Below are 13,354 nucleotides of genomic sequence, written 5' to 3'. Positions count from 1 at the left end.
ATAAATATCATATCCTTTCGTAACAGACGGTATACTAAATGTTGTGGAAATTAAATGCTACCGGACGGAGGGTATTTATTGCCTCTTTATGAGTGTCATTCCTTCCGGTAACAAAGGAGATAATTCCCTTCGGTTCTGACTATCCCTCGCCTTAGGTTCCACGCGTCATTCTTTTAAGCGTCCACCTACATAACATATTTTACCGTATACAGATAGTCCCCCTGCTTTCCGGTGGCATAACTTTGTGTCACTGGAAAGTTGGTAGAAACACTATTTTTTGCGGGAACTACTATGATTCCTTCTGAAAAGCTTCTGGCGGTTGATTAGACGCATGTCTCTCCACATTTAATGCTCCGAACACACGTCATCCCACAATTCATCATAGCTTTCGCCGATTATCGAGGTAATCATAGTCACGAATTTAGACGCCTAAATCTTTACTTATACGCATCAATCTTTTTTACTCATACTTCATAATTCTCCAAACTTCCCAAAACCTTCTTTATTGTTCTTCAACCTTTCTTTAACTTCCTTCAAACGAAAAAGTTTTTCCTTCATCTGAAACATATAATGGCTTCTTCTTCAAAGAACACCAGTGCTTCAAAGAGCAAAAGCAAAGCTAAGGACGCTGCTACTCCAACAATAGGTTCCATCATCCCTAGAAGTCTTGTTACAACAAAAGAATTCGAAGAGAAATTCCCTTCGGCTAACCCTCACACATGGGCGGTTGGCAAATGTCTTTCTTCCATCAATCCTTCCAGTATTTCTATTGTGAAAGAAGATTGCCACTGTCATGATCTAGATATTGTTACTCCTGATATAACAGAGCGAGTAACCCTACCCAATGAGGGTTTTAACATACTTTTACACGTATCCTTTTACTTTGGGAGCTTTTTCTTTGAATGGAGAGGCTTGACTCTGTTATTGCAGTGTTCTGCCTCCGCTACCAAGTGTGTTTGGCACAAGTATGTCCTTCTGTGTGGAGGACAATTGCTTGTCTTCGGCGTTTGTGCCAAGAGACGGGAGAGGAGCTATCTTTAGTTCATATGATAAATCTCTATTCCCCCAAAGTCTTCCGCGGGGAAATGATAAACTTCAGTAAACGTGGCTACTATGTTTTTTAATCAAGCATGGGTGATGACAACGACCGTGGGTAGATGAAATGGTTCGTTGCAGTTTCCACTGATGATATCATTCCGGCAACGGCTTCATCCTTTCCCGGATCGTGGAACCGAACTCGTAAGTTCCTTGTTTAATATTCCTTTCATAAGAAATTTTTTCATATCCGTATTGATCCTCCGTGCGTCGCCTGTTTCAGCAACGCGATGGGTTCCACCTAGGGTTGAAGGCTTGGACAAGTGGGTCTAAAAAATCTTGGACGTCACTACGCCCAAAACCCGTACGTGGAAAGAACTGGCCCTCAAATACGGGTGGAAGGCCAAAAATCATGGTAATTTAGACTCATCTTATTTCTGCTTTTTATGTGATGAAATTGATTGATCTTTCTTTTCTCCCCTTTATGGAATCAAGTCTACCCGCGGGCTCGGTTATCATCCCCGAGGAGGATGTTTTGGCTGATCATGCTGACGCGACGAGGCTGCTTTAGGAGTCACTTACTCGAACAGGTGTCTCCAGGCCTACTTCGGGTACAAGTGTTGTGTCACAGAGTCCCTGACCGGAGAAAAAACAACCAAAAAGAAAGAGTTCATCCACTGCTGGGGAAAGAATAAGAGGGCAAATAATGCTGCCCCCGAGTCATCTCCGAAAGTCGTGATGATGAGCCCTCCACCTGAGCCGGTCATAGACACCATGATGATCGACAATGATGGAGAAGCTAGTGATGATGGAGCTTCTCTACATAGAAGACGATGATCCTTATCATCTCAACAAGATGCTCAACCTATTGAGTTAGTTACATCAACTAAGGATGATGTCTCGGCACTCTGGGGAGTTTGAAATGGTGGAAAATGCCAACTCTTGTTGCCCAATCCCAGTTGTGGCGCCTGGTACCATGAGGTTGAGTACTGGGCCCCTGCCGTCTTCGGTTGATGAGCAACCAACAACCAGTACTGTGTTTGCCGCAACTGCCTCGCATCCTTTATTGCCATCAGCTTCATCACCTTCTTCACCAACTCTTCTCCAAAAATTACCACATCATCTCTACCGGCTGCGTCCATCCGAAAAGAAGATGTTCCTCTTCCCAGTCCCCAGTTTATGGGAATTTGGGGCAAAGTTATATTGCCCCCTCAGAAGATCCACAAAGGAGGAGGAACGTTACTCTCTCGATCTCCACCGGATGCAATTTGCTATCCCGACCGGTGGAACTTGCTAACTATCTGAAGCCTTTGGCTTCAGAGAAAGATTGGGAAAGATACAGGCTCTCTCTGGAGAGTGCTTGTTGAACAACTCTATGCACAATGCCGCAGTGGTACATTCTTTACTTTTTTTTTGTTATTTCTTCTATTTTTCCCAAAAATATCCTAAATTTTCCCCTCTTGTTTCGTAGGCCAACTTTCTTGCTTCTGGGGGCCTTCAGAGGTTGATCCGGGAGAAAAAGGGACTTACCTCCGAGCGGGATCAACTTTTGGTTGAACGAGATCAAGTCGTTATTCGCCTCTCGGAGCTAGAAACCAAAGCTGCTGAAGTTGTTGTGCTAGAAACTCATTCGCAGCAAAGCGAGCACGAAATGGAGACTCTTATCCAAGAGACCACCCCGTTGAGGATTCAATTTGAAGAGGCTAAGGCCAAATGGGTTGAAGTTCATAATGCCATTCTTGATACATCTGATTGTGAGGCTGCCTCCGCTGAAAGATTGATCAATTTAAAGGTAGCCTTGAATTCCAAGACTGAAAAGCTTGCTGTTGTGGGGATGAAATGCGCTCAATTGGAGGAGAAGTATAAGAAGACCATTTAGCATAACAGAATTTTCAGCTCTACTGTCCGCGATCTTAATGTTAGCCTTAAGTCCATTAGATCCACCCGGGAAAACCTTTCTGCCGAGGTAACCCAACTCAAAGAAGAACTTAAGCGCCGAGTGGCTTCCCTCATTGTTGAGAAAACTTACGTTATGTACAGCATGATTAAAAAAATCTATGAAAAGGCCAAAGCTGGTATTACTGACTTTGATGCTGAAATTACTAAGGCCCGTGAGCTTGAGTTAGGTGCTAAAAGTGGTCTCCCGGTAGGGCCTGATGCTTTTGTTTCTTCTGGTTCCGGTTCTGAGTTCTCGGGATTTGAAGAGGAACTGGAAGATGATGATGCTGAGGGCCCAAATAATGAAGGAAAAGATATCGAACCGGCGACAGATCTATCCACTTCCCCCGGGAGTGCGGATGCTTCTCTTCCTCCAGGCTCCAGAGATGCAGCAATTTAGCTTTTCCTTTCTTTTCCCAAATTTTGTATCTATGCTGTTTTGGCACGTTTATTATAAACACATCTTTTGCTCAAGTATTGCACGAGTCTTTCTGTGTTCTTTCGTTTGGACATTTATGCACGTTTTAACCTTTACATTCTTTTTTGCTTAAGTGTTTTGCGCAAGTTTTACTATTTACATCTGATTATGTAAGGCTTGTGTGAGTTTTTCCCCAAAGGCATTTTGATTCTGGGCAAAGGTTTTTCCGAAATCAACCCTTTAACATGAGGTTTTTCATAAGTATTTGCACAAGTTTGCTTTTCGCATCTTTTTGTGCAAGGCTTCGGGTGCATTTTGCCTGAAGGTATTTTGATTTCAGGCATAAGTTCTTCCAAAATCAACCCTTTAACGTGAAGGTTTTCATAAGAGAGGGCCCTCTTATGTTTATGGTGCTCTTGAAGAGGGCGTCTCATGTTCATTATGGCACTAGTATTTGAAGTGCTTATTTAACTTTCAAATGACAAAGTTAATTCATCGTTCAGATAAGAAACAAGATAGAAATAAAAGGACTTCATTTTATCCCTTCCATTTTCAAAAAATGCATAAGCATTTGTTATGCTAAAAAAATTGCCAATACTTGTGGCTAACTTGTACAACTTATTTCTACGAGGCTGGCCATATTGTCCCCCATCCCGATGATACAACTATGTTTCCGATTTTTGTTTATCGATGCGTCATATCATCCCCCCCCCCCCCGTGTTCGAATGCGAATTGGAACACTAGAAGTTTTGCACCTTCGAGGACCCCACTAATGAATTTCTAGACAATCTTGTGCTTGGTAACGAACTTCTCTTCCCCTTAGGAATTTATGCTATCTAGCAAAAGACTATCTAATAATTATTTAGTGGTTTGCACTTGTGAACAGTCGGGTAACCTTTGTCCGATAGAAAACTTAATTTCCCAATAGAAATTTCGCTATCGAGCGAAAGATTATCTAACCATCCACATGGTTCTTCGCTTGTGTGCCTTGTTATTAAAGGTCTTATTATTGTCGTTGAAACTTTCTTCGTAGTATGCTTTTCATTATTGCCTCGTTAAAAACCTTTCCAGAAAAACCCAATTGCGATAAAAACTGGACGAAGGAAAAAATAGTGCACCACATACTCTCAGTACAAGTGATGTTCATCAGCAATAATATCTTTTGAGGTATGCCACATTCCAGTTGTTGGGCAACTTTTCTCCATCTTGATTCTCCAACTCATACGAACCTTTCCCGGTGACAAATGAAACTCGATAGAGGCCTTCCCATGTGGGACAAAAACCTTGCCAGAAAAACCCATTCTCTGCTTTTTGGATGCCATTCTTATATGTACCAAGTCCCTGCACTCACCGAGTAGCTTCAAGTTGACTAACATTGCTTTGTTGTTTGACTTTTCATTTGCTTGGAAATATCTCAAAGTGGGTTCCCCTACTTCTACCGGAATTAAAGCTTCTGCTCCGTACACAAAGGAAAAAGGAGTTTCTCCTGTGCTTGATTTGGTCGTTGTTCGGTACGCCCATAAAACTCCAGCTAGTTCCTCGGACCATTTACCTTTAGCCGCTTCCAACCTTTTCTTGAGGTTTTGTATAATCACTTTGTTCGTTGACTTCTCTTGACCATTTGCGCTCGGATGGTAGGGTAAAGATGTGATCCTTTGTTTTAAAAAACTTCGAGGAACTTTGTGATTTTTGCGCCAATAAATTGTGGTCTGTTATCGCATGCAATTTATTTTGGTATTCCGAACCTACAAATTATATTTTCCCACAAGAAATCTACCACTTCGCGTTCGCCGATCTTTTGATAAGGACCTGCTTCCACCCACTTAGAAAAGTAGTCAGTCAAAATCAAAAGAAATCTTGCCTTACCGGGAGCCGGCAGCACTATCTGATGATGTCCATCCCCATTTCATGAACGGCCACGGAGACAGAACCAAATGCAGTAGTTCTGCCGGTTGATGTACCAGTGGTGCGTAGCGTTAGCACTTATCACATTTTTGTGCGAAGGCTTTGGAACTAAGCAATCTGTGTCCGAATGGTTTTCGCATATCCCTTCGTGGACTTCTTGCACAACATAATTAGCTTCGGATGCCCCCAAGTATCAGGCTAGCGGGCCTTGGAAAGATTTTCTGTACAGTTGTGCTCCTTTAAAGCTATATCGTGTTTCTTTGGCTCACAGCGCCCGTGACGTCTTGGAGTCTTCGGGCAACTTCCCGTTCTTGAGATAATCGATGATTTCATTCCTCTAGTCCCAGACCAAATTAGTCGTATTTACCTCATAGTAGTTGTCTGCATCCAGGACCGATTGCATCAGTTGTACTACTATCTCGGACTTTAATTCCTTCATTTCCATTGTTGAACAGAGGTTAGCTAGTGTGTCTGCTTCTACATTTTCTTCCCTCGGGATATGAGTAATCGACCACTCCTGAAATCAAGCCAGCAGAGTCTGGACCTTTACCACGTATTATTGCATGTGCTCCTCTTTGGTTTCGAAGATCTCGTAGACCTAATTTACCACCACCTATGAGTCACACTTGATTTTTATGACCTCGGAATCTAGTCCCAAGCTAGTTTGAGTCTTGCAATCACAGCCTCATACTCTACTTCATTGTGAGTGTTGATACCCAATTTTTCCCTGTATATCTTTATATGCAAATTACCTTTCAAATAGAATATGTATGCATATATAAGTATGTCCAAGGGTTTTCTTATTTTTCATTAATTTTTAAAAAAATTTAGATCAATTTATTGCCCTATTTTATCAAGAAAACCCCAATAATTATTCTCAAAATTGTCATTTTGGCAATACACTTATTAGATTCTCATATTTATACTAAAATATAGCTAAAATAATTTTTGCATAAGTTTACAAATTTATTTAGTATTTTTAAAAAGTTAAATTGCATATAATTGCAATATTAGCCTATTTTAAGATTAATTGTGTTTATAATTATAAAATTGACTCCAGTATTTTTATTATTATAATTATATATTATTAATCATTTTAGTACCTTTAAATTATTTTCAGAAATGATTTTACATACTTTTTATAAAATAAATAAGGAAAAATGGCTATTTAAATGATAACTCATTTGTATTTCAATTTTGGCCAGATTGGGCACCCCTAATTGAACCCAATTTCAGATCCCATTACTCGGCCCAAATCTTAAATTTACCCGACCCACGACCCTCTTAATAACCCACCCGGATCCCCCTTTCAATCCCATCTGTTGATCATTTAGATCAACGACTCATACTCACCCTTTCCTTTTTAATTTCCCAATATCCCCCAAACCCTAATCATTTCTCACCGGTAGCCACCCCCAGATTCCCCTTCTCCCAAATCTCTCTCAGGAACCCTAGCTGCCTCCCTCCACTTCCACCCTAAAACCACCGGAATCCATGGCTTTCAAGGCCATAGAAGTCCTATACCGGCCTCCTATAACTCCTACACCTTTGGTTACTGAAGTTTCAAGGTCTGACCATGAAGAAGCTTGGCCTAGAGCTTGTTTGATTTGAGTTCTATGGCCACCTCCAGCCTTGCTCCAGCAAGCCATGGCTATCTGAGCCTGATCTCGACTTCTCCTGCTCAGATCAACGACTCTCCAAGCCTTTCTCACCATCTGGCTTCTTCTGAAACCCTAACTTTTGAGGTTCTTTTGATTTCTTTAGATCTGTTCTAGATCAGTGTTTTCCCTAAACTTTTAAACAGTTTCTCGAGATTTCTTTCAACAAACTATGCTTTCAAAACCTTTATCTTTCCGATTTAGGGTTTTTGTTAAGTTATTTAGATGCTTCTCTGATTTTCTTTTTCTCTTGTGTGTTTCTTCTACTATGTTTCTTATTAGTTTCTTCTACTCTGATTTTTATGTGTCTCTCCTAGTGTGTTCTTACGAGTTCTTCTACTGTGTCTTCCTATGTGTTTCTTCTACTATGTTCTTATGAGTTCTTCTATTGTGTTTCGCATATTGTTCTTTTACTATGTTTCTCATGAGTTTCTTCTACTGAAAGATGCATGTTAAAGGTCTCAGTTCTTTTCTGAAATCTCTGCACTTGTTTCGTTAGTATCTTTTCCTTGATTACTTGTCCTTTCATCTCTACACTCGATTGATGGCAAGAACCCTAGAATTTGGGGATTCATTCGAGTTTTGAGACCATTGGCTATGTGATTTGTTTGCTCTTCATCTCTGAACTTGTTTGACTTCAAAAGAAAAAAAGCCCTAACTTCTTTGAACCTATTTCGAGTTTCTGAAGTTATCTCATCTACTACTCGATTAGGCTTCCAAAGCTTTGTCTCATTGAGGCTCTTAGGGAACTTTGACACTCTCAAATGGGATAAAGGCTTTGGATCATGATCTCTTGGAGTTGGTTTACCTCATAACTCGGTGAGGAAGTCAGAATCAGGCTTCCTCTAGTTGTACTTTTATTTATATTTTTCTAATGTATTCTTATTTTATCCCGGGCTGTAATAATTTGTAATAAACTCTTGGGGATGGTTAGTGAAAATTGTGGGTAACTATGTATGCAAAGGGTAGATACCATAGGTATTTTGAATTCTGCATATTCAAATGCATATAGAAATCATGTCTATAGGTCATATTGAATTCTGCATATCCCAATTCTTACATAGATACCATGTCTATAGGTATTTTGAATTCTGCATACTCAAATGCATATAGACTTCATGCCTATAGGTCGTTCTGAATATCCAATTCTCATATAGAAATCATGTGTATAGGTATTTTGAATTCTGCATATTCAAATACATGTAAAAGTCATGCCTATAGGATTGTTCAATTCTGCATATTCCATTACATCTAGATACCATGCTCATAGGTTTAAAACAAATTTTGTATCTAGATACTATGTCTATAAGGTTTGAAAAAAAAAATCAGCAATGTATAGAAAGCATGCCTATAGGGGTTTCTAATAAAAAATCTGATTCACCCAGTAATAATGGCTACTATCAGTCGCATAACTTTTAATCAATTCAGTAAATCTCGCCTCTCTTTTAACAATCTGATTCTATTACTTAGCAAGTATAACGAGTATGCATTCAAAACAATTTACTTCGAGCCTGGTTGTTTCCTTGTTTTTTGAATTCAGTAGATACCATGCCTATAGGATCCTTGTCCAACACTTAGGCAAGCCTTAGGGTAATAATTATAAACTGAATCTGCTTCTATTAATAATTACAACCAGCAGGCAGGCCTGATTCAAACTTCTTATCTGAGTTATGTGATAAGCTGAAACTGTCTCAACAATTTCCTCTCACTCGTCTTTAATACCTTTTAAAATCAGACTTAAAATAGTATGTGTAAGTCATTCTAATTACGTGCTTCTTTGTTTAAGGAGGTATATCTGAGCCTCTGTTTGTTATATGTTTTCCCCAATTTGCAATATGTATTTTTGTATGTCGCCTTAGAGTTTTTACCTTTGAAACTACAAATAAGCCCAATATCCCTCCCTTTAGGATTAGTAGTCCTAAATGCCTCCGGGACTGATAGGATTGGGACGGGTAATAGCATGCAATAAGTAAATGAGACCAACCTGCGCTTTAAATACCTTAACGGGGTGGGAAGGGTAGATATGGATATGATGACCACGCGATAACGTCACGTGTAGCCCCTCATTGAGGAGTGATTACCGTACGTTGTGTGGGGTGATCCATATTTTTAGTAAACTTAGGACCCTCCTTTCCTTTACTCTTATTTCTTTAACATTTTCATTCTAGAATCCGCTTCCTCAAATTGCTCTTTTAAACTTTGTCTATTTTCAAACCTTTATATGTGAAATCCCCTCCTATTTGAGTTTTATTTGTCTACATGTTAATTGTACCCTAAACTCACAATAATTGTTTGGCCGGGAGCCACACTAACGGGTTCTGAGGGGTGCCTAACACCTTCCCCTTGGAATAATTTTAAGCCCTTACCCAATCTCTGGTTACTCAAATCAAACCCTCTTGGTGTCCTAATGCACCCTAATCATTAGGTGGCGACTCTTCAAATCAGACCCAATTCCCAAAAGGAATGAGTTGTCCCTCCAAATGTCATAAACCCGATTTCGCGAGGAAAAAGGGGGCGCGACAGCGTGGCGACTCTGCTGGGGACTTTTAGGCTTTTACCATTTCAAATTATTATTGTGAATTTATGCTTCTTTATGCGCAATTATTTGTTTATTTCTTTCAAGCATTCAATTTTCTTTTCGATTGCAAAACTGACTTGTCTTTTGTTTCTTTCCTTTATTACTTTCCTTTATTGCTTTCCCTTACTACTGCTTTAAATTATGAAGAACTGTTGTATTTACTGCTTTCATAACGTGCAAATACGTGACAACCTGCTTTAATTATTGCATAATCATGCTCAACATCATATTCCACTCGTGTCAAACAAAATACCATAGCAACGCTTATAATGAGTGGTTGCGCTCTTCCGATATTATCACCCTCTAAATTCGGAAAAGGCATATTTACGGTAAAACCATTCGATCAACGGTGTAGTCGTCGGTTTCGTGCCTTTCCCCCTTGAGTTGTCCGCTCAAGGGTACCGGTCTAAAACCCCATAGAAACCTTACTCTGTTTAACTGTGCATGCATCATGGTCAAACCTAGCCGAGTCAGTTATGTTGTCCGCATAATGACTCTTTAAGATAGCCTTGTCCAAAGTCCACTAGGTTTCCCCAAAACCCAAACGGACACTACCACGTTCTGTGCATTAATTTGGAGAACTAAATGTTTTTATGTCAATTGTTGATATTAAATAGTCGAGTCCGGTGGGGGTAAAGGTCTAACCCTTTTATTTTGCAGAAAATGAGGCACGAAGTCCCCAGATTCGGCATGGTCACCAACATCCACCCAAAATTATTAAGCTGATGGGAGGATCTTCACTCTAGTGATCAAACTCTTGTCCGGAAATATCTGGGCAATCTACCTTCTCTTCTGGAGATTCAACCCAACAGCAAGATCATAGAAGATGTTACTTTGTTCTGGGACTGTGAGAGGGTTGTATTCCGCTTCGGGGACATTGAAATGACACCCTTGCTAGAAAAAATAGGAGGATTGACCGGTATACCATGGGAAACACCGAGATTGTTAATGCCTGAGAACCGCAAGGGTAGGGGTTTTCTCAAAATGATGGGTTTGAAGAAGAATCCAGAACTGACATGTCTGAAGAAATCTTATATCCCCTTCGACTACTTGTATGAGAGGTACGGTCACAACAAATCCTACCGTACCTATCCTGGCGAATTTTCCATCACATCATTAGGACATATTCACCGAAGGGTTTTTATATTTATGTTTTGTTTCCTGGGGTTGATAGTGTTTCCAATGAAGAAAGCAAGGATCCATACCAGGCTGGCTATGGTAATTAAAACTCTGATGGAGGACATTGGTGGGCAACCTTTCAGCATTGTGCCCATGATTGCGGAGATATACCGAGCCTTGGAGAAGTGTCAACGAGGAGCCAAACACTTCGAGGGCTGCAATTTGCTACTCCAGCTCTGGCTCATAGAGCATCTCCAAAGGGGTGAATACCGGCAAGAGATTCAGCGAAGGGACTAGGATGATCATATAGCTTTTCATCATCCAAGGCGAATGAATTACATGCCCAACATGTTCGCCCAACCAGAAGACGCCAAGGGATGGTTAGAGCTGTTTGAAAACCTAATTGAGGATCAAATACAATGGATGTTCGAATGGTTCCCTACCGAGGAGTTTATCGCCCGATCCAGGGATGCGCCGTTTCTGATATTAATCGGTCTGAGAGGAACTTACCTTTATGTCCCTCTCCGAGTTATGAGACAGGCTGGTAGGAAGCAGGTTATACCAAGGGTCGACAAGATGAGTCACTTCTGGGCTGACTTCCAAGCTGATGACAGTCCTTATAAGTGTCAAGCTCAGCATATGTGGCATTGCAAGATCAGGGAAGAGATACTATCGAGCCAGATAGATACCACGATGGTTGTGCTCCCTACTATTCAGGCTGGATAGAATCTAATCACGATTGTCTGGGTCAGCTAGGACTTGCTAGGGGCCACAGGATCATAGATGAGAGGGCCTAGGCACATGTCAAATACAATCAACTGCGCAAGAGGATTCGGGAATGCGAAAGCGAACACCGTGAGATACAGGAAGCCAATCAAAAGCTGATTGAAGAGTGGAAAGACATGGCTATCAGTGCCAACAAGCGACTGGGATACTTGGAGCGGTGCATAGTAGAGCTAGAAAGGAAATTTCTCAAAAGGATCGAGGATTGCCATAATGCTGAGGGAAATGAGGGCGGACATCTAGCCAGAGCCTACCTATTGTTGGGACTTCGAGAGTTGGGAAAGCTGTTTAACGAAGCCAAAGATGCCGAGTCTGGGGAAGGTCCTTCTGGGACCAAATAGATAGGATTTTTCTTTTGCTTTATACAATGTATAAGGCCAACGACCACTAGTGATATCTTATTTCCTGTTATTTAGTGCCGATTTGGGATTCGTCTACTTTTTATCAATAAAATGAGGCATTTAGCATTCTAAGTTCTCCAAATCAACTTGTCGATAAGCCTACATCGGGCACAAAGAGATTCCCAAATAGGACACGATTTACATTCTCACTATGTATTTAAATATCGCAACATTTTCTTATAATCCTCACTAACTTGTTACCTTTTTGTTTATTTATTCCCCTCCCTAAAGGTTAGTTCGTGTACTCTAACAACATCATCTTATTCCACGAGATCCAGGGGCCCTCCACCCACTCCTCCTCTTAGTCCTGTCAGAAACAAGAACAAAGGGAAGATGGAAGATCCGAACAACACCAGAAAGGAGAACTCAACTGAACGGGTAGAGGTCACTCATGCCCATGGTACTCAGGTTTCCAAAGAAAATGCATCCCAACTGGAACAAAAGCTGCTGAAGTTCCAAGAGGAACTTGATCAGGTTCGGAATCTGGCAAATCTGTCATTTTCCCTCACCACTCCGGATGTCAACTTCCCAAATGCTCAAAATCCCACACCTCCACAAAATATCCCAAAGCAACAAAACCATCCCGCTCTTCACCACCACTGCAACACTTGCCATACTGCAAACAACGCTTCACTGCTCATCCCAGAACCCTTGAACTCCACAAATGACCACTTCCACACCCATCATAATACCCCCATCTATGTGGAGACTATGTCACACTCTACCTAACCCGTCTCAAACACACCCGAGTCTGATGATAAAGACTCGTTCATCAGGAACCTGGATAAAGAACTTAAGAAATTGACTATACGAATTCAAGGTGTTGAAGGAGGTAAGGGAATTGAAGGGCTAAACTATGAAGATCTTTGCATACAACCCGATGTCGAACTGCCCGAGGGGTACAAACCTCCAAAGTTCGAAATGTTTGATGGTACAGGGGATCCAAGGGTCCTTTTGAGAACTTACTGTGACAAGCTAGTTGGAGTAGGGAAAGACGAGAGAATCCGCATGAAGCTGTTCATGAGGAGTTTGAAGGGAGATGCTCTGTCTTGGTATATTAGTCAAGATCCGAAGAAGTGGTCAAATTGGGTAAGCATGGCGTCCAACTTCATGGACAAGTTCAGGTTCAACACCGAGAATACGCCGGATGTGTTTTATATTCAGAATCTAAAGAAGAAACCTACAGAAATATTTCGCGAGTATGCTACTCGCTGGAGGTCCGAAGCTGCTAAGGTCAGACCTGCCTTAGAGGAGGAACAGATGAACAAATTCTTTGTTCGGGCTCAAGACCCGCAATATTATGAACGACTAATATTGATTGAGAGCCATAAATTTTCTGACATTATCAAGTTGGTTGAAAGGATCGAAGAGGGCATCAAAAGCGGTATGGTTACGAACTTCGAGGCCTTGCAAGCTACAAATAAGGCTTTGCAGTCTGGTGGCGTGTCCAAGAAAAAGGACGTAGGGTCCGTAATGGTTGCACAGAGAACCAAATCTTCTATCAAATACCAAACTTACC

Source organism: Nicotiana sylvestris, chromosome 3, assembly GCF_000393655.2.
Source record: "Nicotiana sylvestris chromosome 3, ASM39365v2, whole genome shotgun sequence".
In the NCBI taxonomy this organism is placed as follows: domain Eukaryota; kingdom Viridiplantae; phylum Streptophyta; class Magnoliopsida; order Solanales; family Solanaceae; genus Nicotiana; species Nicotiana sylvestris.
This window is presented reverse-complemented; position numbering follows the sequence as displayed.